Below are 23207 nucleotides of genomic sequence, written 5' to 3'. Positions count from 1 at the left end.
TGATTTGATATTTCTACACATTTCAAAACGATCATAGTAAGTCTAGTTACCATCTGTCACCATACAAAGATATTATATAATTATTGACTGTATTCCCCAGACTGTACAGTTGATACTCATGACTCACTTACTTGATAACTGAAAGTTTGTACCTCTTAATCTCCCTCACTTATTTTTCTCCCCCTCCCACCCCCTACCCCTCTGGCAACCACCTATTTTTTCCTATCTGTGACTCTATTTCTATTTAGTTATGTGTGTCATTTGTTTTGTTTCTTAGATCCCACATATAAGTGGAATCATACAGTATTTGACTTTCTCTGTCTGACTTAGTTCACTAATCATAATATCTTCTAGGCTCATCCATGTTGTCACAATGACAAGATTTCATTCTTTTTCATGGTTAAGTAGTATTCCATTGTGTGCTAGTTCACTAATCATAATATCTTCTAGGCTCATCCATGTTGTCACAATGACAAGAGTTCATTCTTTTTCATGGTTAAGTAGTATTCCATTGTGTGTGTGTGTGTGTGTGTGAGAGAGAGAGAGAGAATCCTCTTTATCTATTCATCAATGAATGAATTTTTTTAATCAGAATTTTAAAATTTTTATATTTACCCACTTAAGAAAAAAAAACATATTTCTGGTGCTTTTATTCCTTCCATTGATCTGAGTTTGTACCTGCTAGCACTTCCTTTCACCCTGAATAGTTTCCTTGAACGTATCTTTAGAAGTCAGTCTTTACTTTCATTTTTAAAGGATGTATTTGCTGGATATAGAATTCTAGGACTAAATTTCTCATTAAGCACTTTAATGATGTTGTTCCATTGTCTCTGCCCTCATTGCTTCTGTTAAGAAGTCAGTTATTACGTGTACCATTGTCCCCTTATGTGATGTCTTTCCCCTCTGAGAACTTTTCAGGATTTTCTCTTGATCACTGATTTTCAGAAATTTGGCTAAACTGTTCATAGATGTAGTTTTCTTTATACTTACTTTGTATGGGGTTTGCTGATCTGCATGGATCTATAATTTGATGTTTTCCATCAAATTTGGAAATTTTTTCATTTTTTTAGTTGTCGTTTTTTTCTCCTCTTCTTCTGGGAAGCCAATTACTTGTGTGTTGTATTGTTTGGTACTTTGCCACAGGACCCTGAAGTTCCTTTCACGTATTTATAAAATTTTTTCTCCTTATTCTTCAGGTTTGATAGTTTATATCAATGTTCTCAAATTTCCTGACCCTTTATAATACTCTTAAGCTTATCTGGTGAGTGTTTTTTTGTTTGGTTTTGTTTTTGTTTTTTCCTTTTTTGGCACACCGTTGGCATATGAAAGTTCCCTGGCTAGGGATTGAACCAGCAACACTACACATTTGCGACCACATCTGCAACCTACTCCACAGTTGTGGCAATGCTGGATCCTCGGCCCACTGTGCCAGGCCAGGGATTGAACAAGCAACACTACAGAGATGATCCAGATCATTAACCCCTGGCAGGAACCTCCTGGTAAGTATTATTTTAAATACTGTATTTTTCATTTCTAGAATTTCCACCTGGCTCATTTTTAGCAAATAAATGGTTTCAATTTATTTGCTGTAATTCTTCATTTGTCTGCTTATTATAATTATCTTATCCTTTAGTCCTTTAACAAATGTATTATACCTTCAATAAAGTCTTTGTAATATCTGGGTCATTTCAGGTCATCTGTTTGTCACATTTTCCTGTTTATTTATGTCTAGTAATTTTTCATTGTATACCAGACATTGTTAAAAATACATTATAGGCTCTGGTGTCTGTTATTTTCCTCTGAAAAGTATTGAATTTTGTTCTTTTTTCCAGTTAAATTACTGACTGATCACCTTGAAATTGTAGAGGTTTGATTTGATGCTTTGATGGGGTCTATTTCAGTTTTGTCACTAGTCCCAGGAAAAACCCCTTCATAGCTAATCTTTATATCTAAGGCATGATTTTTCAGTCTCCATGCAGTGAACAAGAGCTAAAATCTCTATTCTATTCTTTCAGTCTCTCAGTTGCATTTATCTACTGGGCTCCTCTGAGTCTCCCCTTCACATGTGCACATAGCCAAGGATTTGAGAGGATAGTATAAACAGCTTTCAGTGCCTACATCTCTGTTGTCTCTCTTTTAGGGATTTTTTTACCCCTCAGTTCCCAGTTACTGTTACCACAGTAACTGTTAACCTCCAAACTCCATCTTCTGAATTCTCAGGCCAATAAGATGGCGTGTGGTTTTCTGCTTGAGTTCTAGTTGTCCTATGACAAGTAGACTATAGAGGACCCTCAGGAAAATCCATAAACATATTGATCTTAACCAGTGAGGCTTCTTATTTCAAGACCTTCTAGTTTCTGTCTGCTTTTAGTATCTGTCCAATACATTTAAATAGTTGTCTTTTAATATTTTGTCCAGAGTTTATAATTGCTATCTGTAGGAAGGATAGTCTGAAAGAAACTACTCCACCATGACTAAAATCAGAACATACACTGGCAACTTTTTCATTTGATGTCACCTATCAAATGTATTGTTGCCTACTATACTTGAAGCAAAGATTGAAATTGGGGGATGAGCCTTTCATTTTTGAATCACTGGCTTCCACTTCTAGATCATCATTACTTTACTAAAAGGTAGATGCATCAAAGAAAGAAATCAATGCTTGCCTTCTTCAGGATGGTTTCAAATGAAGTCCCATGTCTGCTTTTGAACCATTTGGTATATGTGATAGACAGAGACTTCTAATATTCTTCCTTCTAAATCTCAGCCTTCTAAACTCTTGAGCCTTAAAGATGTGATTTTATTGTCTATGTGGCCTCCTAGTTTTACATGTAATGCCTTGAAAACATCCTCATGACTGACCATTTATGTAAATGAGGGAAACTTCTGTGTTAATTAATTTTATCAGTTAGACTGGACAAATTAAGGGAAGGAGAGCCAGGTAAAATAATTTAGTATGCTGGGAAATGTGGAGTGTTTATTTTGTAAGTTGTGGTATAGAGATTCCTAGTTGGAATGGCCCATACCATAAGAGTTCCGGGTGGGTGCCATGCCACACAGGAAACAATTGTAGCCTGCCCCTGGGAGTAAGCCAGAGAGCTAACAAATTCAATGTGCATTGAAATGCTTCATCAACACGCCTTCTGCAGGGCCTGCCCTCTCTGCTGGGTCACTGACCTTTATAAGTGCACAGTCATGGCCACCGCCTGACAGGCATGAAAAGAAGACAGACAATGGATGAGAAGGAGACATGCACAGAGGGGGAAAATGCACTCATTCAAGGGATTTACTGGTCAGGGATGTCATGTCCTATGTCTAACTCCAGAATGCAAGCGTCAGTGTTTAAACCATGCATATCAGACTGAATAAATATAAGGAATGATTATTACCAACATAAAAATATCCCTGAGAATCATAGTCTGCTTTATGGTGGCACAGAACAATGTAGAAAGTTGCTCTTTGCTGTAAAAAAATGTTCACCAAGTTCTAAAAGCTTTAGATCATTAAAATTGATTAGAGTGTCATACAGCCTGATTTCAAAGGAATTCCAGACTTCAGAGACAGCACCATATAGTGGCTTGCCAGTGGGGAAAAGAAATTGATTTGGGGTCCTGAGTTTGTCACAAAGTAGGTGTATAACCTTGAACTACTTGCTGCAAACCACCCTTCTTCATCTGTATATCAAGTAGCTATTCTTCTGCTCTTTCCCTATTCTTCTGCCCTTTCCCTGGTATCGAAGAACATCTGTGTTTACCGTCCCTTTGCATCTCACGTAATTTGTACCACTTCTTGTTCAGAAAGTTTACAAACCATTTTAGCACAGTGATTTTCAAAAACAAATTCCTGAAACTCTAAATGTTCTCTCAGTTCAATAAGATGCCCTAGTATTATTTTGTGTATTAGAATTGCATGTAGGCTTGGTTGATTTTCATTTTCATTTTATTTTATTTTATTTATTTACTTTTTGCTTTTTAGGGCCACACCTGGGTGGCATATGGAGGTTCCCAGGCTAGGGGTCTACTCAGAGCTACAGATGCTGGCCTACACCACAGCTACAGCAACATCAGATCCAAGCCACATCTGTGACCTGCACCACAGCTCATGACAATGCTGGATCCTTAACCCACTAAGCAAGGCCAAGGATCGAACCTGAAACCTCATGGTTCCTAGTTGGATTCATTTCCACCGTGCCATGACAGGAACTCCTATTTTCATTTTATTTTAAAAGGGGTCCATTACTAGGAGGAAAAAGCCTTTGAAAACCCATTCTCAAGGATCTTCCTTCTTCTTCCAAAGGCCTATAATTTTTTATTTTTATTTTTTTTAAATGGCCATAACTGTGGTATATGGAAGTTCCCACGCTAGGGGTTAAATCAGAGCTGCAGCTGAGGGCTACCCCTCAGCCACAGCAATACTGGATCCTTAACTGCTAAGCAAGGTCAGGGATCAAACCCAAATCCTCACAGAGACGACCTTGGTGCTTAACCCTCTAAGCCACAATGGGAACTCCCTGTAATTCTTGAAATGAAAAAAGACTGCATAAATTTGTACCTCTTATTGATAAACATTTTTCAGAGGCTTCTATCAGTGACATCAAATGACATATCATTCCTACTGATTCTCAACCAAAACACTATTGTAATAAAGAAACAATGTAGTACAGATGGAAAGACACATGTGTTCTGAAAAGCCTAATCTGGAACAGGAACACTGTCCTAGATTGCACACCCATCCTTCCCCACTAAAAGGACGGTCCCAAAGAGTGGTGGTGGCAGCTGGTCCTGTCCATTTCACTGTCTCTAAGTCCTACCACCCTCATCTGGTTACATCAGCCCAAGGGCATTGTAAAAATGGCGTCTCGCCTGGCTTTCCACCCCTAAGCACCTAAAACCCAATTGCTTCTTCTTTTTTTTTTTTTTTTTTTTTTTTTTAGGGACATACCCACGGCATATGAAGGTTCCCAGGTTAGAGGTCGAATAGAAGTTATAGCCACTGGCCTATACCACAGCCCCAGCAACACAGGATCTGAGCCTAGTCTACGACCTACACCACAGCTCATGGCAATCCACAGCGGATCCTTAACCCACTGAGCAAGGCCAAGGATCAAACCTGCATCTTCATGGATGCTAGTCAGATTCGTTTCTGCTGACTCACGACAGGAACTCCCCAATTGCTTCTTTAGGAACCTCTCTCAATTATTCATTGTTCAGGGAAAGTAATCTTACCTTCAGTACTAACTGAACCTGAACATAATTATGTGAATAAATTTGCAGAAAGAATAGCCATGTGATGCATCTCCAAGCCAAATACAACTGATTTCTATTACCGATCATCAAGAAGTAATCTTTCTCTTTACTCCTTCTATCAATACAAGGTAATGAAAGGAGTAGTGTGTAGGTGAACAGTCTACAAGTGGGTTCCTCAATCCAAAGCACATTATCTGATATTTACAGTCACTTTCCCTCCAGAACCTACTCACATATGTGGAAGCAATTTTTAATTCCCATTTTTCAAAAATAAAGAAATCTAGTCCTGGAGCAGATGATGTCAAAGTTCACTTTAAGTGGTAGGTAATGTAATTGTCCTTCACTGCTGAGGAGACTGAGCTCTCTGTGAGAGAACAGAAATGTCTCTGCTTAGGTATTAAGCCTTATCTATTTTCTGGAAGAAGAGGATGATATGATACTTCCTTGGGAGTTCCTAGGTCTGTGTGGTTGGAATAACTGTTCCTGGGGCCTCATGAGAAATACTGGAAAAGAAATAATCATGTGCATTATATTTGCTCCCCAAATACAAAGGTGCTGGACTACCCTCTACGAGTTTTTATTTTGTTGTATAAAAATTCACTTATCATTCACGTAGCCTAAAATATCATATAGCCATAAGCCACATGCTGCACAGTTAGGTTTTTTGGATATATTTTTAGTTCTTGATCCCTCTATTCCTTTTAAAAATTTTTCTCACTTGGTGGAGGGAGGCACATTTAAATAGAATAGAGACAACTGTTGAGAGAATTCTGAGGGAAGTGAATGTACTCACCCCGCCCATTTCATCAGGAGAAGCTTCCTGTGTGAGGTGGGATTTGAGTCATATTAATTTGTCCCAGACCACACCAAAATTAAACTATTCAAGTCCGAAACATTCCATGAATTCAGTTGCGAGGAGGAATTTGTTCAGCCATGTTATGGATTCATATTTCTCTCCTCTCCAAGAAGGCCTGGGTGTCCTTATAAGGGAGAACGCCTCTGTTTCCCACAGTGTGGAGAGCTAAATAAATACTCTCTCACAGTCAATGCAGAGGTAACTTTTTTTTTTTAATGGATTAAAAAAAAAAAAAAAAAAAGCAGTTCTGAGAGTCCATCACTGTTTCAGCATCCCCATTCAGAGAGGGGGCTTTTGTCTCTCTCTCAGTGGGAGCTGCCATTTTAATGGGGCCTCCAGCGGGGCCTGGTTTGATGATGTGAAGTAGGCCTGGAAGAATTGAGGAATTTTTTTTTAATTTAAATTTTGGTTAATTTAACCATACTGGCTTTCAAATGAACTGGAATTTAAAAAGTGAATCCATGGTAAATGTCCCTCAGAAGCTGCTACAAGATAATTTCAGCAGTTTCTCATTTTGAAGCTCTCTCACGTGAAAACCAATCCCCTGAAGTTCTAATAGGCTTCCCCCCCCCACACACACACACACCCATCTCTGTGCAAAGATGAAAACTGAGGAAGAATTCATTCTTTAAAATGTGTCTATGTATACACACATACTGGACACAAACATGCATGCTTAAGTGCTAAATGAAAGCATCTTCCAAAAATTGCTTTTAGCTGACTGGTGATGCCAAACCAGGACTGGGATGGTTTTGTGGGAATTCTGGGGTTTCCTTTTGGCCTGAGTAGAACATAAGCTACTACTCCCCTGTCTCCTGGCTGCTGGAGTGCCAAGGTTACCCCCCACCCCTTCCCACAATTTCTTAAGAAAACTGTTGCTCTCAGTAGCTGGGTATGAAGCTAAGTGGCCCATGGGCCGTTTTCCACAGTTGCTGGATCTGCCCCCGCCAGGCTGGAGGCCCCCACGGCCCCAAGGCCACACACTGGCTGCTCCTGGCAGCTGCACGCCCAGATGCCAACCGCTGGAATTTGTTTTATGTTCCTGGCCAACCTCGGGGAAGGCGCTTCCCTGGCCTTGCTGGCTCCAGCACTGCGCTGCAGCAACCTGGAGCTGTTGTGTGATCAGTTTACAGAGGAGACTTCACCCCTCCTTGAACAGTTTGTCTGCACTGACTCCAGGCCTCAGGCAACCCTGAGCTCCTTTGTAGGGCTACAGAACCACGGTTCACTTCAGTCTAGATTTGTTTAGTAGCAGAAGGCTGACTGCGTGGGCCTCTCTACCATCTGAGTACCTGCGTATTTCTCTCTTTTCTCTCTCTCTTCACTTTCCTCTCTCTTCACTCTCCTCTCTCTCTCTGAGTATATGAACTCATATCCTTACATAAAGGCGCTCACTCTGCAGAAACGAATGAATGGATGAGCTTTTAAAAGGAGTTGGAGGAACTAATGCAGGTATCTGAGAAAGCACAGCAGGCTCCTGTGTGTTGTCACAACACATCTACCCATGATTCCATTATTGGGGAATTTATGTGAAGATATCCCCCAGTCATGCAACCAGCACACAAGAAAGCACCCCTTGATTGAGCTGAAAGGGCAGGAGGAAGAAGAATTGTCCCCACAAAATAAGTTGAAATTCAGCTCTGCGTGTTTCCTAGTAACTGTGTTGTCTGGGGGTGACAGTGGGAATGGAAATACCCAAGTCAGTTGTAGAGCCGCTCTTTCCAGTAGCGACCAAGAGGACTTGCAAGTGGTCCCTGATTTGTGTTTGTCTCAGACAGGAAATTTTAATTTGTCATGTAGAATAAAATTCGATGTTACTTCATTGTGGATACTCAAAATATAAATTTTGATTTATTTGTTGAGGGGTTAGGTTGTTTGGGGAAAGTTATTCTTACCTTTTAGTTTGTTCGTTTGTTTTGATGGCTAGTTGATCCAAAGGTTCTCCTGCCAGCCAATGTAGTTCTTGTAAACAAAAGTCTGAGCCCTTCCAAAACCAGCAGCTAAAACGATGATTAAAGAATCATTTTGCCTCTCTCTGTCTTTTCTGTGCTTCAAATAGGAAATGATAATTGCAGATTCTAGAACCTAGGAAACATAAGTGAGCCAAGGATAAAAAGTCAGGTGCTACAGACTTAGTTTTAAACATAATTCATTTTTGGAAAAGACTTGAAAAGTGAACATTTATAAAGTACAATCTTGATAGCAGATATGCTCCATCAAAAAAATTATATATATATATAAATTCTTGTTAAAAAATGAATATAATACAGAAATGGTTTAAAAGAAAAGAACACATTGCCCCCATTCTCACTCCCCAGGAATAATCATTTACAAACCAATGACTATCCTTCTAGTCTTTTTATGCACAAGTATATAATATATTTGGGCATGTATACTATGTATATTGTTTATTACATACGCATCTATATGTGGAATAGGTATGTAACATATCTTTATAGAGAGGATTTATTCTTTTCAATGGGATCTTTTTAAATATATTATTCCTTAGCTTCCTTCTTTTTTTTTTTTTATGGCCAAGCCCAGAAGTTCCCAGGCCAGGGATTGAACTTGCACCATAGCAGCAACCCAAACTGCTGAAGAAACAATGCTGGATCCTTAACCTGCTGTGCCACAAGAGAATTCCCATAGTTTCCTTCTTTTTACTCAAAAATATATCACAGATGACCTTTCATGCCAGTATACATATTCCTTTTAGTGGATCTAAAATCTTCCAGAATATCAATATATGGTGGTTTCTTTAATCCTTCTTAGATTTATGGTCATTTAAGTTATTCCTCATTTTTCAGTAATATTCCTAATTTTTCAGTAATGCTATAAATATCCATGAATATACATCATAAATTTTAAACATATTTCATTTAAATGCATTTGTCTCTCCGGAAACTGAAACTATCAGTTGTGTAGACAGAGGCAGCAAGAAATGAAGTATAGGTGCTACATCAAGTGTACAGCTGCAAGTTGCAAAGCAGTAAATTGCAACTGGCTTATAGAAACAGAAAGCAGACTCATAAAAAGTTGCACTTGAATGTGTTAAGTATTATTTTTCAGAGTCATGAGACTCTTTGTTCTCACCAAATCTTCTTTTAGATATCACACCTGTAGGTATGTAAAGCTTTTTCTGCAGCTTTGTAACTAAGCTGAGTATCGAATCAGATCTGCCATATAACTTTGAAAGAATAATGAGGACAGGAATAGTCATAAGATTCTCTGCAGCTAAAGCCTTTTTGCTACAACCGGTAGCCACTATTCCCTTGTTTCTCAAGGCCTGAAATTAGAAATTAAGATTTATTTTTCCTTCGGGTTGGTCTCCTCTCTACTTCACCGTCTTTTATTGTAAATATTTTTTGAAGATTCCCTCCCATCTTTATTACTTGGATCTAGATTCATTCTTTTATCCAATCGGTTATTTATATACATATAGTAGAGTTCAAAAATCCTTAGCACAGCAGGACAAAGTCATCACCACTTACCATCTGGGCTATTGTATCCTTTTTATTCATTATTTTTTATATTTTTGTTCATTTATTTGTCACTTTACAAATAATTTCTAGAAGTCAATGGATAGTTTAAAATGATTTTGTTAGAAAGTTTAGTAAGAATTTAAATATAGCAAATTCATACTTATATGCAATATTTTCCTGCTTTAATGTGGGTATGCCCAAAATGGACACTGTCTTTAAAATTCAACTAATTGTGTGTATATATATACATATATATATGTATATATGTATATGTATACATATATGTATATGTATGACTGGGTCACTTTGCTGTACAGTAGAAATTGACAGAACACTGTAAATCAACTATAATGGAAAAAATTTTTTTAAATCTTAAAAAAAAAGAGATGGGAGTTCCTGTTGTGGTGCAGCAGAAACGAATCCAACTAGGAACCGTGAGGTTGCACGTTAGATCCCTGGCCTTGCTCAGTGGGTTAAAGATCCTGCATTGCTGTGAGCTGTGGTGTAGGTCGCAGACAGGGCTCGGATCTGGCGCTGCTGTGGCTCTGGCGTAGGCCGGTGGCTACAGCTCCGATTAGACCCCTAGCCTGGGAAACTCCATATGCCACGGGTACGGCCCTAAAAAGGACAAAAGACAAATAAAAAAAAAAAAGAGAGAGAGAGAGAGAGGGAAAAAGTTCACTTAATTATCCATCACTTGTAATGCAGGAGCTTGGATTGTATCTATACTGTAAATACTGATTCTAGATTTCAAATACCTCTTCAATAAGTTTTAACTTATCATTATTCCTGGTTCTTACTGTGTTTGTCATTATCAAAATGCAACAGAAGTCTTGGAACATATATCTAAGATAAAAGCAGTCCATCACATTGGTTTCTGCACTGTATAGAAATGCAAATTAACAGGTTATTGTCTGCACATAGTTGAAACCAAATGTCATATATTTCCAGGAACAATCCAAAATTTTACAGTGTTTAGCTGTTTTAGTTTGTGTTTGAGTAGGAATAAGAAGTATTAAGTTAGTTTCAGATTAACCAATAAAGATTTAAATAATTTTGTGGCTGTTTATGTAATTTTATTAGGCTTTTGCACCTCCTAATTTTGTTACTAGAGGACAAAGGAAGCACAAGCATTTGGTTGCTATAGAAGAGAATTTTTTTTTTTTTGGTAAAATTCTTAAGAAAATTGCCAATTTCCATTCTCCAAGAATATCCATTTTTATGGAATGATACCAGTCCTGAATTAGGCTGTAAAAACATGTTTTAGTGACTTTATGTCCCAACTACTTGGGGGAGCTAGTCTGCAATCTTGAATCTCAATCAAGAGACCATTTGCAATTAGGACTGCTGTGTGTGATCATTTTCATCCTGTTAGAATGATCTTTTACTTATAATTTAAATTGTCCATTTAATTTTTTCCTCTTTGAATCCATTATTCCCCATCATTCCTCATAATCTCCTAATCCCCCTAAAATTCTTTCCTTCATCATCCCACCAAAGTATAAAACAAAAGAGAGTAGTTTATGTGTAGGAAGAATCCTGAAGTTTGCTTCCCACCTTACACAGTTACCAGTATTTGAAATCCGAATATTGTCATTTTTTCCTTGTTCAATCCAAAGTCTACAAATGTAGTACATTACCAGCTTGGAATACTTGTGTACGTAGAGCAATTTCCTAGCACAGTGCCTGAAAATAACAGTGCTCAATAACAGTCTGTTGAATGAATGAAACGCTTTTAACTTTCTTATCATGATTTAATAATGTAAATACCATCAGTAATAATATAGTCTGCCAACCCATTACTAGAACTTAGATCGACTCAAAGCATTTAGATGTCCACTATGTGCCACAATCATACTAGTCCCCTCTGCAAATGGCACTCAGCACCTATGATTTTAAAAAATCACTTTTCTGATGTTTTCCTGAGAGCAGGTTTTATTTGGGGGGGAGGAGAAGATGTCTCTGGGGACAAAGGGGCATTTGGGGAAGGAGAATCATACAAGGCTACTGAGTCCTAACTATAGGGCAGACATTTAACCTTCACACCAACACTATGAAGTTATTTCCATTGACAGATAAAGAAACTGAGGCTTATAGACATTAAGGAACTGCTCCCAGGGTCATGCAGCTATTAGGTGGCAAGGCTGAGCTTTGAAACATTTTTCTGACCCCAGAGCCTTGTCTCTGGTCATCATGCTTCTGGCGTATACCTCCCCACACTCTGGAGGGTTCCAAGAAAAGGGTGAGATAGGAGTAGAAGCAGAGAGAAGTGGTGGTGGTCCAGAACAATCTCATCTACATTAAAAGGTTGTTTAGCGTAGTCTCCGTTCAGGTGGACGGTAATTAACAGTCCTAGAGTTTAAGCATCCAACTTTCCTCCTCCCAACTCTGAGTCCCTTGGGACAACCCAGGATCTTAGACAACATGTGCACACTCAGAGGCTCATAACTGAACTCTGGAATATGTGCAGGAAATACCACCAGTCCTGGGACGTAGAACTAGTTCAGTGAATATATATTAACCATAATCTGAGACTCTTAAGTTCCTTACATCTGAAGTTGACTCAGCTGCTTACCTCAGCTGCTTCCCAGTCTTCTGAAAAAAGTAATGGCAGATGCTGGTAAGCTCCCCATGTGTAGGTCACTGAGGGCAAGGTGTTCCACACTGTCTGCACAGATTCCGAGGCTTCAAATCAAGCCAACTAAGGCCCACGTGAGGAAGTGGACCCCAGAAGCAGAGAGGTATGACTTTCTGTTCCGTGGGATGTAGGCATACTAGGACCGTCTAATGAACCAGAGGAGCTGGTCCGAGAACACTATTTTTTTTTTTAACCACACCCACAGCCTGCAGAATTTCCCAGACCAGAGATTGAAACTGTGCCACAGCAGCAACCAGAGCCACAGTAGTGACAACGCTGGATCCTTAACCCACTGAGCCACCAGGGAACTCTGAGCTAGTCCCAGGAGTTTGTTTGCATGGGGGTTTGCGTCTGAAGAACCCGAGGAGGGAGTGGGCTTTCTGAAGAAGATCACAGAGAATAATGTGCTTTGGGTTCTAGTTCCTCACCTCAGCAAGCATTCTCATCCTGCAGGTTCTGGGGGATGCTTGCCCTCACATGTTAAGAACTGGCAGTTTGAAAGGCATCAGAGGACCTGCATTCCAGACAAGGGTATCAGTGGAATGGTGGTACCCTTTAATGACGTCAGAGGAGGCTGAAATCAACAGAGAAGCTGCAGCAAAATCACTTGAGGATATTGCATGTGACTTAGCTTTAGAAAGCCCAAGGCCTTCTGTAAATAAAAAGGTAAGATTCCAAAGTTTCTATAGATCCTGTGTTTGGAGGTAGTTGAAAGAGCTGGATGCCTTGAATAATTATTTAAAATGTGACCCACAAAGGCTCTTATTGTCCGGTATGTGGCATTTTATGCTACAAAAAATGAGTTTTGAGAATAGCAGAGCCACTAATGGAAAAATAGCCTGGACCCTCTTGCTTCTTTCTCACTTTTTTGGGGGGGTGGAGGGCACACAGTTACGGCATATGGAAGTTTCCAGGCTAGGGGTTGAATGGGAGCTGCAGCTACTGGCCTACACCACAGCCACAGCAACACTGGGTCCTTAACCCACTGAGTGAGGCCAGGGTACAAACCCGCATCATGGATACTAGTTGGGTTCTTAACCTTCTGAGACACAATAGGAGCTCCCTTTCTTATCTTTCTTATCAGCTCCTGCCCTATCCTATCATCCTGGCCTTTCTTCCTCTCGCTCCTGGCTCTCCACACTCCACTTTCCCTGACAGTGGATGCACAGGGTGTCTCCTGACTTGGCCCTTCTCTTTCCTGAACACTTCTTACTGTGGGTCACTCCACCCTTCCTCAGTGTAGGGCTCTCTCAAGGAGCCCCATTCTTCTGCCCAGCTTTGCCCTGCTTCTCACATATGGAGTTAAACACATAGAGAAAAACTCTTTGCACCCTAAGGTTTAGTGAAAGCAGACAGCAAGTAATTGAGACCTTGCACATAAATGCAAAAAAAAAAAAAAAATTAGACATCTGCAGTTTACATGATACATGCTTTAAGGTTAAAGGACAATATATTACAAACATAAATGACACTTTCAGAGAAGCATATTGTATATATTATAATTCCTAACATTGTAAAACAAGAATGTTAGAAGTCCTTTAAAGAGAGAAAAGAACATCTGTGGGTTTATGACATGAAGCAGATGGAACAGCATCTGAGGATTGCTTAAAAGTTTCTCTTCCTGATATTGTCATCAATTTGATCATGACTTGAACAGTCTGAGAAGGGTGTTTTCAAATGCTAAAGTGACACAGTTTTAAGAGGCACCAGAGAAATGAGGGGGTGAATTGGAATTCACCCTAGTGATTGAGCATCATCTAGTTCCCAAGCTAGGGCTCAAATCAGAGCTGTAACTGCTGGCCTAGGCCACAGCCACAGCCACATAAACGCTGGATCCACGTCATGTCTTTGACCTACTCCACAGCTCACGGCAACGCTGGATACTCAACCAGCAAAGCCAGGGATCAAACCCACATCCTCATGGATACTAGTCAGGTTCATTACCGCTGAGCCACAAAGGGAACTCGGATTGTTTTAAAATTTTTGCATAGCATTCCAAGGTCTTTGAATGGAAAGAATCAAAGGAAACAATCTTACCCTTTTAACAAGCGAGATTTTTGGATCCATAACTCAAACTGGCTACGTCAAGCACAACAGCTGCCAAATGTTCCATGGGCCCCCCGAAGAAGAGCCCTGAGGGGCCCTGGAACCTGCATTTTAATATACTCTACAGGTATTTTTTGCATGCTGAAATTAGAAAACAACTGTTGCAGAGTATTCTAGTTTGCTATAAAGATATGAGAAAATGTTTTGCAAATACTTTGTTACATTCTTCGTGTAATCTCTGAGGTTGAAATTAATAAAATCAAGATAGTTGTTGTTTTCGTAAAAGGAGTGAAAGATACATAAATAGTTCAAGAGGAAAGCATGCACGATAAAGATCTAAGGAAATGAATTATGCATATCTTCCAAAGGGGAATTAAGATGATAGAACCTACATATTTTTACAACTTGAATTAAGCCTGTTCTATGGCATCATACAATTAGAATCTGTTAGAGAAGGATGGTGACTTTGCTGGGAAATCAAAGCAAAACAGCTTCCTGGATATCATCTGTCTTTTCCCACAGACATAAAGCATAAAAAACTATTTAGGCAAATTCACTCAATGGACACTGTTTATTACAATATACTTTCAGTAAAGCCTCTTTGGACTAGATCAGCTCATAGCAGCTTGAAATGGAATGCCCAAACATTGGAACAGCTGCTCTGTAAGTAAAATATCTTGTTACATTTTCATTAACCAACCAACATTCAGAATGTCTTGTCAGTGTTATCACACAAACATACACAGTCCTGTAAAACTATTCCAAATCTACTAAAATCCAATGAACAAGAATGGATACTTCTCAAAGATGGTCCACATTGAGTCACAAAAGCCCTTCCCAACATCCTTCGCTCAGGTTTGCCAAGTGAATTAATTTATTTATTATCCATGGGGTTACAGTTAGCCTCAGAAGCCTCTTGACGCTCCTGTGATGGCCTGTACTATCCCTGGTTCTGCCAGGCCTCAGAGTGGCATCTGGTTTCTCCCTCACTAAATGGTCTCACCAGCCAACTCCAAGTCTAAAAGATTTAGATTACTTTCTTAGAAGGCTCCTAGAAAGGCACGTGACTAGCCAGGTAACCCAGTCTAGTCCTGAACTTCCTTGAGAAAAAGACTCTGAATGCACAGACCATGAGCCAAGCCAGATCTAGTCCCTTCTTTTCTACCTTTTGAAGTAATTGTAACCAAATGCAGAAATTCTTAAGGGTTCTGAACAGACCTCACTGATTTCCATAAAATGCGTGAGATGGTATGTGAAGATTTCCTATGGAAGCGTGTACATGCATTTCCCCAAGGAGACTGTCTAGTTTCCTACAATTCTCCAAAGGGTCTGTGACAAAGGTTATGACATTCACATCTAAAGACTGATACTAAGAAAGAGAGGGTTCGAATCTACCCCTTGTTTTATTGACTTTATAGTGGGAGTGTTCACTTCTTTGTGTCATGTGGACTACCACATGTTCAGGAAAAAAGTAAGCAGCTTGCCTTCTGCATCAGTTAGGAACTGTTTTTTTTTTTTAAGGGATTTTTTTTTTTTTTTTTTTTTGTCTTTTTGCCTTTTTTTTAAGGGCCCCTCCCGCGGCATATGGAGGTTCCCAGGCTAGGGGTCTAATCGGAGCTGTAGCCACCGGCCTACACCAGAGCCACAGCAACGCGGGATCCGAGCCCCGTCTGCGACCCACACAACAGCTCACGGCAATGCAGGATCTTTAACCCACTGAGCAAGGGCAGGGATCCAACCTGCAACCTCATGGTTCCTAGTCGGATTCGTTAACCACTGCACCACGACGGGAACTCCTGGTTTTGCCTGCTAGTAACACAGAACCCCGTCCCCGTGGTTTTAAACAAATTCGGGATTTATTCTTTCTTGTAAAAGAAATCTGGGAAAGGAAATCCAGAGCCTTTATCGCAGCCAACAAGTCGCCATTTAGAGACACAGCCTACTACTTTCTGCATTGACGTCCACAGCACCTAGCTTTGCATTTCACAATAAGAGAGCCGCCATCTGTCTGCTTTTCTTTGAAGGAACTTTCCTAGATGTTTCCTCAAGTAAATTTACTTTACATGCTACTGGCCAGAACTTCGCAGCAAGGGAGGTTGAGAAATAAAAGCTTTAGGCTGGCCATTTACAATCCCACATCCACCACCCTCGCCAAATCACAGTTTCGTTATGAAGGAAGACAGGGGAAAACAGACTGAGCAGGCAACTAGCAGTCCTGTCTTTTCATGAAAACAAATGTTAATGAAGGTATTTTTCTACTTAAGATTCTTTGGAGAGAAGCTCTTTGTAATACCTGCTCATACAAGAAAGTAGAAGCAGGCCTATGAAATACTCTATTCTGCATATTTGTGCACACGCACGTGCGCACGTGCACGCATGCGCCCTGCGGGCTAAGACCCTTGAAGCTGATTGAAGAGCTGAGGATAAGACTCCAGCATGGCGTCCGCCTCCCTCGTGCCCAGGCATCTGTCCCCTCACGCGGCATTCTACCTGCCAGCAGCATACACCTCTGAGGGAGAGAGGGAACCCTTCTGCTCCCACTGCTCTGTTTCAGTCTTTGAGAAAAATGAACAAAGAACCTGGCCCTGCCTTCCGGATTTGCTGCGCTCAACCGTTCCTTGGAGCTAGCTACCTGAGCCTTTCTGGTGAGTTGAGCTCACTTTATTGGAGCCCACTTCACCTGTTCTTTGGATGGGGTGGGGTCAGAATCCTAAACTCTGGATCGTTTTCCTTGTTCTGCCTCACTTTCTCTGATTTACAAGGTGAGAACCCTGTGGGCTGCTCCTGTCTTTTGTGAGAAAACACCCGGAACCTCATTTGCCTGTTTTCCCCTTGAAGGCTTCTGATTTATTACCCAGAATGAATTCTCAAGATGACCTCAGCCAGCCCATGGGAGCGGGGTGCTTGGGTCCTCCCATGGTCAGATGGACCCGCTGTGTTCTAAGACCAGCTCTTTCTGTGTCCTTCAGCGAATCACTCTGCTCATTAAGCCCCATTTCCCCATAAGTCAAATGACAGTGATAGTATCTGTCTTAGACGTGGAGAAATGAAGCTCTTTCTCCAAAAGGGTGGTATTCTCCTCCAGTGATTTCGTCCTTGTAACTCCATCAGCACGAAGAGAGATCCCTGTGAGTGCGGGCCGCCCGCAGTGCTGGTGTTTGCACTGCAGAGTTTCACTTCCAGTCCCCAGATGTAAGAGGGGCTTTGGGTCCTGCAGGGGGTGCTGGGGAGAGGCTAAACCCCACTCCACTCCGCTGGGTGAAGGACAGGCGACAGTCTGAACTTCGAGGATAGTCTTTGCATCTTCTCAGCCCAGAAGCTGATGGCTGCAGGATGAGCCCCGTCCTCCAGGAGAGGTGCAGTTAGGGAAGGAAATAGTCCCCCGGGGGCGCTGATGTGGTCATCCTGGGGACAAACTAGGATGTTTGGCGTCCAGAATGGTTTCTCTATTTGGTTGTCTGCCTTGAGAACTCTGTGTATAAGGGTCAGGAATGCTGTGTGGAAGGGGGCTCTTTAAAAACAATTACACTGAAAGGCCCTGGATGCTGCTGGCTGAGCGGTGTCTCTCCCCTGCCTGCCAGAGAATACAAGCCCTGCCTGACTTCCTGTGAAGCTAGTCAGGGCAGAACATCTTTTCTCCGGATCCTCTTCTCAGCAGCAGCCACAGCAGTAAATCTTCAGAGAGGCCTCATTAGGCAAGTTCCTTTTTGAACTCCCTCCACCCATCAGATCTCTCGAAACCACCACTGCCATTCTGGCAAGTTATTATTTTTTCCTCCTAAGCTTGCATTTTTCTTGCTCCTGGCACCTAAGCCTCCCTCCACTGCTCTCACTTTCCTTAAGGGACTCTTCTCTAGCTGGAATCGTTCCAAAGGGTGTGTTCTGCAATCAGAAACTTCCCTTTTTGTTTTATCGCATCACTGAACATACCAGATAAGGCCCAGTGAAGGGAGACAGGGGCAGGGGGGAGGAGGGGGTGTTGGGAGGGGTGTCTGGGCTCGTTTGGCCTGGTAGGGAGTAAGGGGGCAGGTGAAGGGGACACAGGAAGGAGGCAGAAGAAATATCCCATCAGCTCTTAGGACCATGTAGGGACAGCAGACACAGGCCGGTGAGTATGTGGTGTAGCCTCTTCCCATTGCACCCTGGCCGCTTCTCAGGAAGCTGCAGACCCACGTTTGAACCTGTAGCAAATGACTGTGCACATCTTGGTAAGAGCATATAGAACAAACCAGACACAAGATACAGTGCGACATGGACACCAGGGCATTAAATAGTTAATTTTTAGCAAACCCAAATTGCATTTCCATCATGTGCAGTCAGCTGCTATTGTAGGTCACCAAGATACAACACATTATTTCTACAGTTTGTGGAAAACATTAGGCAGCTGTAATAAAGTCGATGGTATTTCCTTCCTTACTGAAACATGACTTCAGTAAATCCCTGTTTAAATTTTTTTTCCCTTTCTAAACATTTCTCTCCATCTGCACGATAAGTCAATAAAAGAAATTAAAAGTTAAAATGCCTAATGAAATTTTATCAGGCATGAAATGGCCTTTAAACCAGAGTTGCCACCCGGGCTTAGATGCATGAAAACTGACCCGAACTTCAGGGGTTATAAAAAGCAGGGGGAGGGTAATAGCAAGTTTCAGTGGCCTTTATGTATTGCAGCCACTGGGGGGAAAAAAATCATTCCAAGGAGGCATTCCATGAAACCGAGACTTTCTGAGCAGTTAAAATTTTTACAGGAGGTACATCATTTCTTTAAACCTCGGCATTCTTTTAGACTGCCATTCTTTTTCCTTCATTCACTTCTTTGCACTGGCATGCTTGTCTTGAAATCAGCCTTTATCTGTATACCTCTGCCATCATCTCAGGAAAACTGACAGGAAGAAAGCCTGAAAACATTTTTAACAAGAAAGGACAGATGAGAAGAGTAGGGGACTTAATTCTTAATCTTAGAGAAGAGCTGTAGGATGTTCCATGGAGGCTCAGAAAGAATTTTAAATACATGGGCATGGAGGGGAAAAAAAAAATCATTCTTCCCTGTATAAAACTGTTTATTTTAATAATTGCTTAACTGCCTCATCCTTAGGTCATAATAGACATCTCATTTTCATGGGAGCCTAAAAAGAAAATAAGCCGTTCAATGGGTGTGTGGATAGATCACAGCCTTACCAATTTAAAGCATTAAACTTTTTAAAAGCAAATCCCAGAGTCCTCCTGCCATGCAGAACATGTGCTAAAGCCAAGGACATTATGTCTGAGAAGGGACAGCAGAGCCAGACTCTCTTAACTAGAAGCTTCTTTGGAGTGTCCAAGAAACTTCCTATAGTTTGTAAGCAGAGGGCTATATTTCAAAGTGATTGGCCTTCCTGATGGCCTTGGTGAGAAGGAAGTCGTGCAGCCTACGGAGCAGGGAGAGATACTCTGTCCATCTCTAATGGCTCTGCAAATCAGCATGGGAATGGTGGTTTTCCCACAGTGTGTTCCACTCAGCTGCACATGGACAAGCTGCTGTAGGAGTGCTGAGCCTGAGCAATGTAGAAGCAAGTCAGTCCTTTCCTCCATCCAGACACTGGCCTTTACCACGTTGGTAGAAAAGTGTCTTTGTAAGCTCTGGGTAGGATCACGGTATTGCAGTTATATGCAGAGTTTACCAGTGTCCACACAACTGAATAGTACTAAAATTCCCTTAATTTAGACAAGGTGATACAATTTTCAGATATTTGCACAGCTAAGAGTAACTCCCAAGCTTTTTAAAATTATCCAAGAAAGCTGGGTTGTCAAGTCCAGGAAAGAACATCTTCACTCCTCCCGCCCAAATCCTGACTTTCTATAATAATGAAACAGTGTGCCCTCAGTTTTCAAGCTTTTGCCTTCCCAGTCTACCCCCAGAAATCTGTCTATTAGAGATTCTGTGACACTTGAACACAATGTTTCCAACAAGGTACTTGATGACATTTGGAGAGACAGTTAACTGGAGAGAAAAATAGTTGCAAATCCTATACAACAGGTACATACAGCTCCAAGGACATTTGCAGATACACACACGAGTCTCCCGTGTTTAGCAGCCCACCCACCAAACCCCAAGCAAGGCTGACTCTTGCCCACCTGCACTTGCCCAGGTGTGTGCAGAATGCCTGAACAGGTGCTGAGGCAAGACTGGAGGAGGGATCCGTGGCTTATCCTGAAACATAAAAGGCAGATAGACCAACCTAACAAAGGGAAATTCAGACTTAGAAAATGCTTTTAGGACAGATTCATGCAAGCTGTGGAGCAACATAGTAGAATTAGAAATCAAATCAGGAAGTTCCCGTTGTGGCTCAGCAGAAATGAACCTGACCAGTATCCATGAGGATGCTGGTTCAGTCCCTGGCCTCACTCAGTGGGTTAAGGATCTGATGTTGCCGTGAGCTGTGGTTGAAGACACAGCTCAGATCCATGTGGCTGTGGTGGTGGCCAGCAGCTGCAGCTCCGATGATTTGGCCTCTAGCCTGAGAATTTCCATATGCTGTGGGTGTGACCCTAGAAAGCAAAAATAAATAAATAGCTAAAAAAAAAAAAAAAAAAGAAGAGAAAAGAAAGGAAATTAAACCAAGTTGAATAAGCATGAAAAAATGTTTATACATGTGCGCCATGGAAAGAATCATTGGTGACAGATCGGCATTTTCTATCACATCATCCCCAGGTAGAAACCCAAACAGTAACAGGTGGGGAAAGCCAGGTGTTGTGAGCCAGATACTTACATAATATTGGGGACTTCTTTAAGAGAATTTTGAAAAATAGCCAATACAGTTTTATACATGAAGACTTATTAAAAGGGTCTGTGTAAGTGAAGGGCACTGAAGTTTAAGCTTCCCTAGCTTCCCATCCATCCCAGCACCCGTGACAGTACTTTTTCCTACAAAATCAATGCTGTATGAATAGAGTTTGGGTCTGTTGTGCAACGCCCAGACCAGTGAAGGGTTATATCTCTGCAGTGAGAATCTGTTACAAAGATTCACATTGTGTTTGCATTTCCGTATCATAAGCTTAACTCTTCACATGTCTTTCCAGCTGACAGGGTGGGCACATAATCTTGAATTTGAGCCCCAGCAAATATCATAATCCAGGATTATCTCATTTAGAAGTGCCTACAGAGTTGGGCTTTTAAATACTATACCAGTTTTCCTGGGTCCACCAAGAGATTTGTCAGAGGTTTTTGCATTGGAGTCTTTCATGAGATTCTGGATTCTTTCATGTTCTCCCTGCCCATTATCCCTACATTAGGGATTACAGTATGATCTAAGAGTTCCCTTGCTACTGATATGACTGACTTGCTGTCAATGGGTAAAGTAAGGACATTCAAAGTTAAAGTCACCTTTAAGAATTTGGAGATCTGAACTGGTCATTCAAAGCATCAAGATACATTAGCATTACTTAGAAGAGGATATGAATGCAAACCTAATCTAATAAGCATTAAAAGGGAAATATTACAGATACCATTAGAAATAGCTGATCCTTGGAGTTCCTGTCCTGGCTCAGTGGAAATGAATCTGACTAGTATCCATGAGGACGCAGGTTGGATCCCTGGCCTCACTCAGTGTGTTAAGGATACGGCGTTGCCATGAGCTGTGGTGTGGGTCACAGATGCAGCTCAGATCCTGCATTGCTGTGACTGTGGCATAGGCTGGCAGCTACAGCTCCAATTTGACCCTTAGCCTGGGAACCTCCATATGCCTCATGTGTGGCCCTAAAAAGACAAAACAAACAAACAAACAAACAAACAAACAAAAAACCTGATCCTTCGTGGATATAAATGCCAAACACCATTAAAAACAGATTTAAAAATCAAGACAACTTTTAAAGCAAGATTGTCAAATCAAATATATTACTTCATGGTAGAGAAAGCCTAATCTTATCAGACTGAAATTTTCATTTATATCAAGTGAAATTTGTGAGGTGTTGAGTCCCATATCCCTTTCTCCATGTTCTCAGATTAACTTCTACTGATTGATTCCAAGAGGGGAATACAGTTAATACGTTTAAACCTTAACTTCTGCTTTGTACTTGACTCTCAAAAGCATAGCAGTTAAAGAACACACTCCTCTACAACCCAAAAGCAGCATGAATATATTGATGATATCAGTGTCCCAGATAGCATTTTATTAACTAGAAAGTGGTAAATATGTTTTTTTATTTTTTGAGGAAAGTTAGACTGAAGGTACCTCTAGTCCCTAGAAAGGGGTTTTGAGTAGGGCAGGCACAACCCTTCTACCCAAAGCTGGTTGCCTAGTAGTCCCCAAAGCTGGTGTGGCCAGTAGCCCCAACAATGCTATCAGAATCACCATCTCTTCCAGTGGACACAACCCAGTTGCCACGTGCAGCATGAATGATAAACTTGTCAGAGTTGCTATGGCCATCACCTTCAATAGATGCAAAGTCTGTATGTCCTTTTGATTGATTCAACATTTATTGAGGGCTTAGTTTATGCCAGACCTGGGTACATAGAAAAGCTCTTTTGGAAAATTTTATATTCCCATGTACTTACCTTTCACATTTTTAGCAAATAAATGCCACCCTAGGCCCCCTCCCTCTCCCCACGCCCCCAGGAAAAGCCTTGGGACCCCATGTGCTCTCAGTTTTCTCACAATTCCAGGAAGCTCAATTATCATTTCTAATGTAAGCTCATTACAAAATAAAAGGCATTCCAACAGGAGGGGAGGGAAGCTATTAAGTGAACACAGGAAGGAAAAAGTGCAATAACTTAGAATCGTTTTCATTTGGGGACAAACAGCACCACATCCTCGATAGTCCCTGAATTTACCAGGTGAGAATGAACTTGTTCGGGATATTCTGCTTTGAAGATAAGGAATGTACAGTTCATTTTAGAAAAAAAGTTTTCATTTTTAAGATGATAACTTTGTTACATCTCAAATCATATTGCTAAACAAATGAGC

The 23207-nt window shown here is 41.0% G+C and overlaps 1 long non-coding RNA gene across 1 annotated transcript in view; it reads left to right on the top strand.

Moving 5' to 3' along the window:
• Positions 1–16669: 16669 nt before the first annotated feature.
• The window catches only part of LOC102161391 (uncharacterized), a 150699-nt gene continuing 144161 nt past the window's right edge, over positions 16670–23207 (top strand). The window contains exon 1 of the long non-coding RNA XR_014815786.1: positions 16670–16913. This is a non-coding gene — a long non-coding RNA (uncharacterized LOC102161391). The remainder of the gene's footprint in view (positions 16914–23207) is intronic.

Source organism: Sus scrofa, chromosome 9, assembly GCF_054392235.1.
Source record: "Sus scrofa isolate SSC_HxYL_T2T_F1_AM1 chromosome 9, Sscrofa_HxYL_maternal_Yorkshire_Landrace_v2.0, whole genome shotgun sequence".
Taxonomy (NCBI): Eukaryota; Metazoa; Chordata; class Mammalia; order Artiodactyla; family Suidae; genus Sus; species Sus scrofa.
This window is presented reverse-complemented; position numbering and strand designations above follow the sequence as displayed.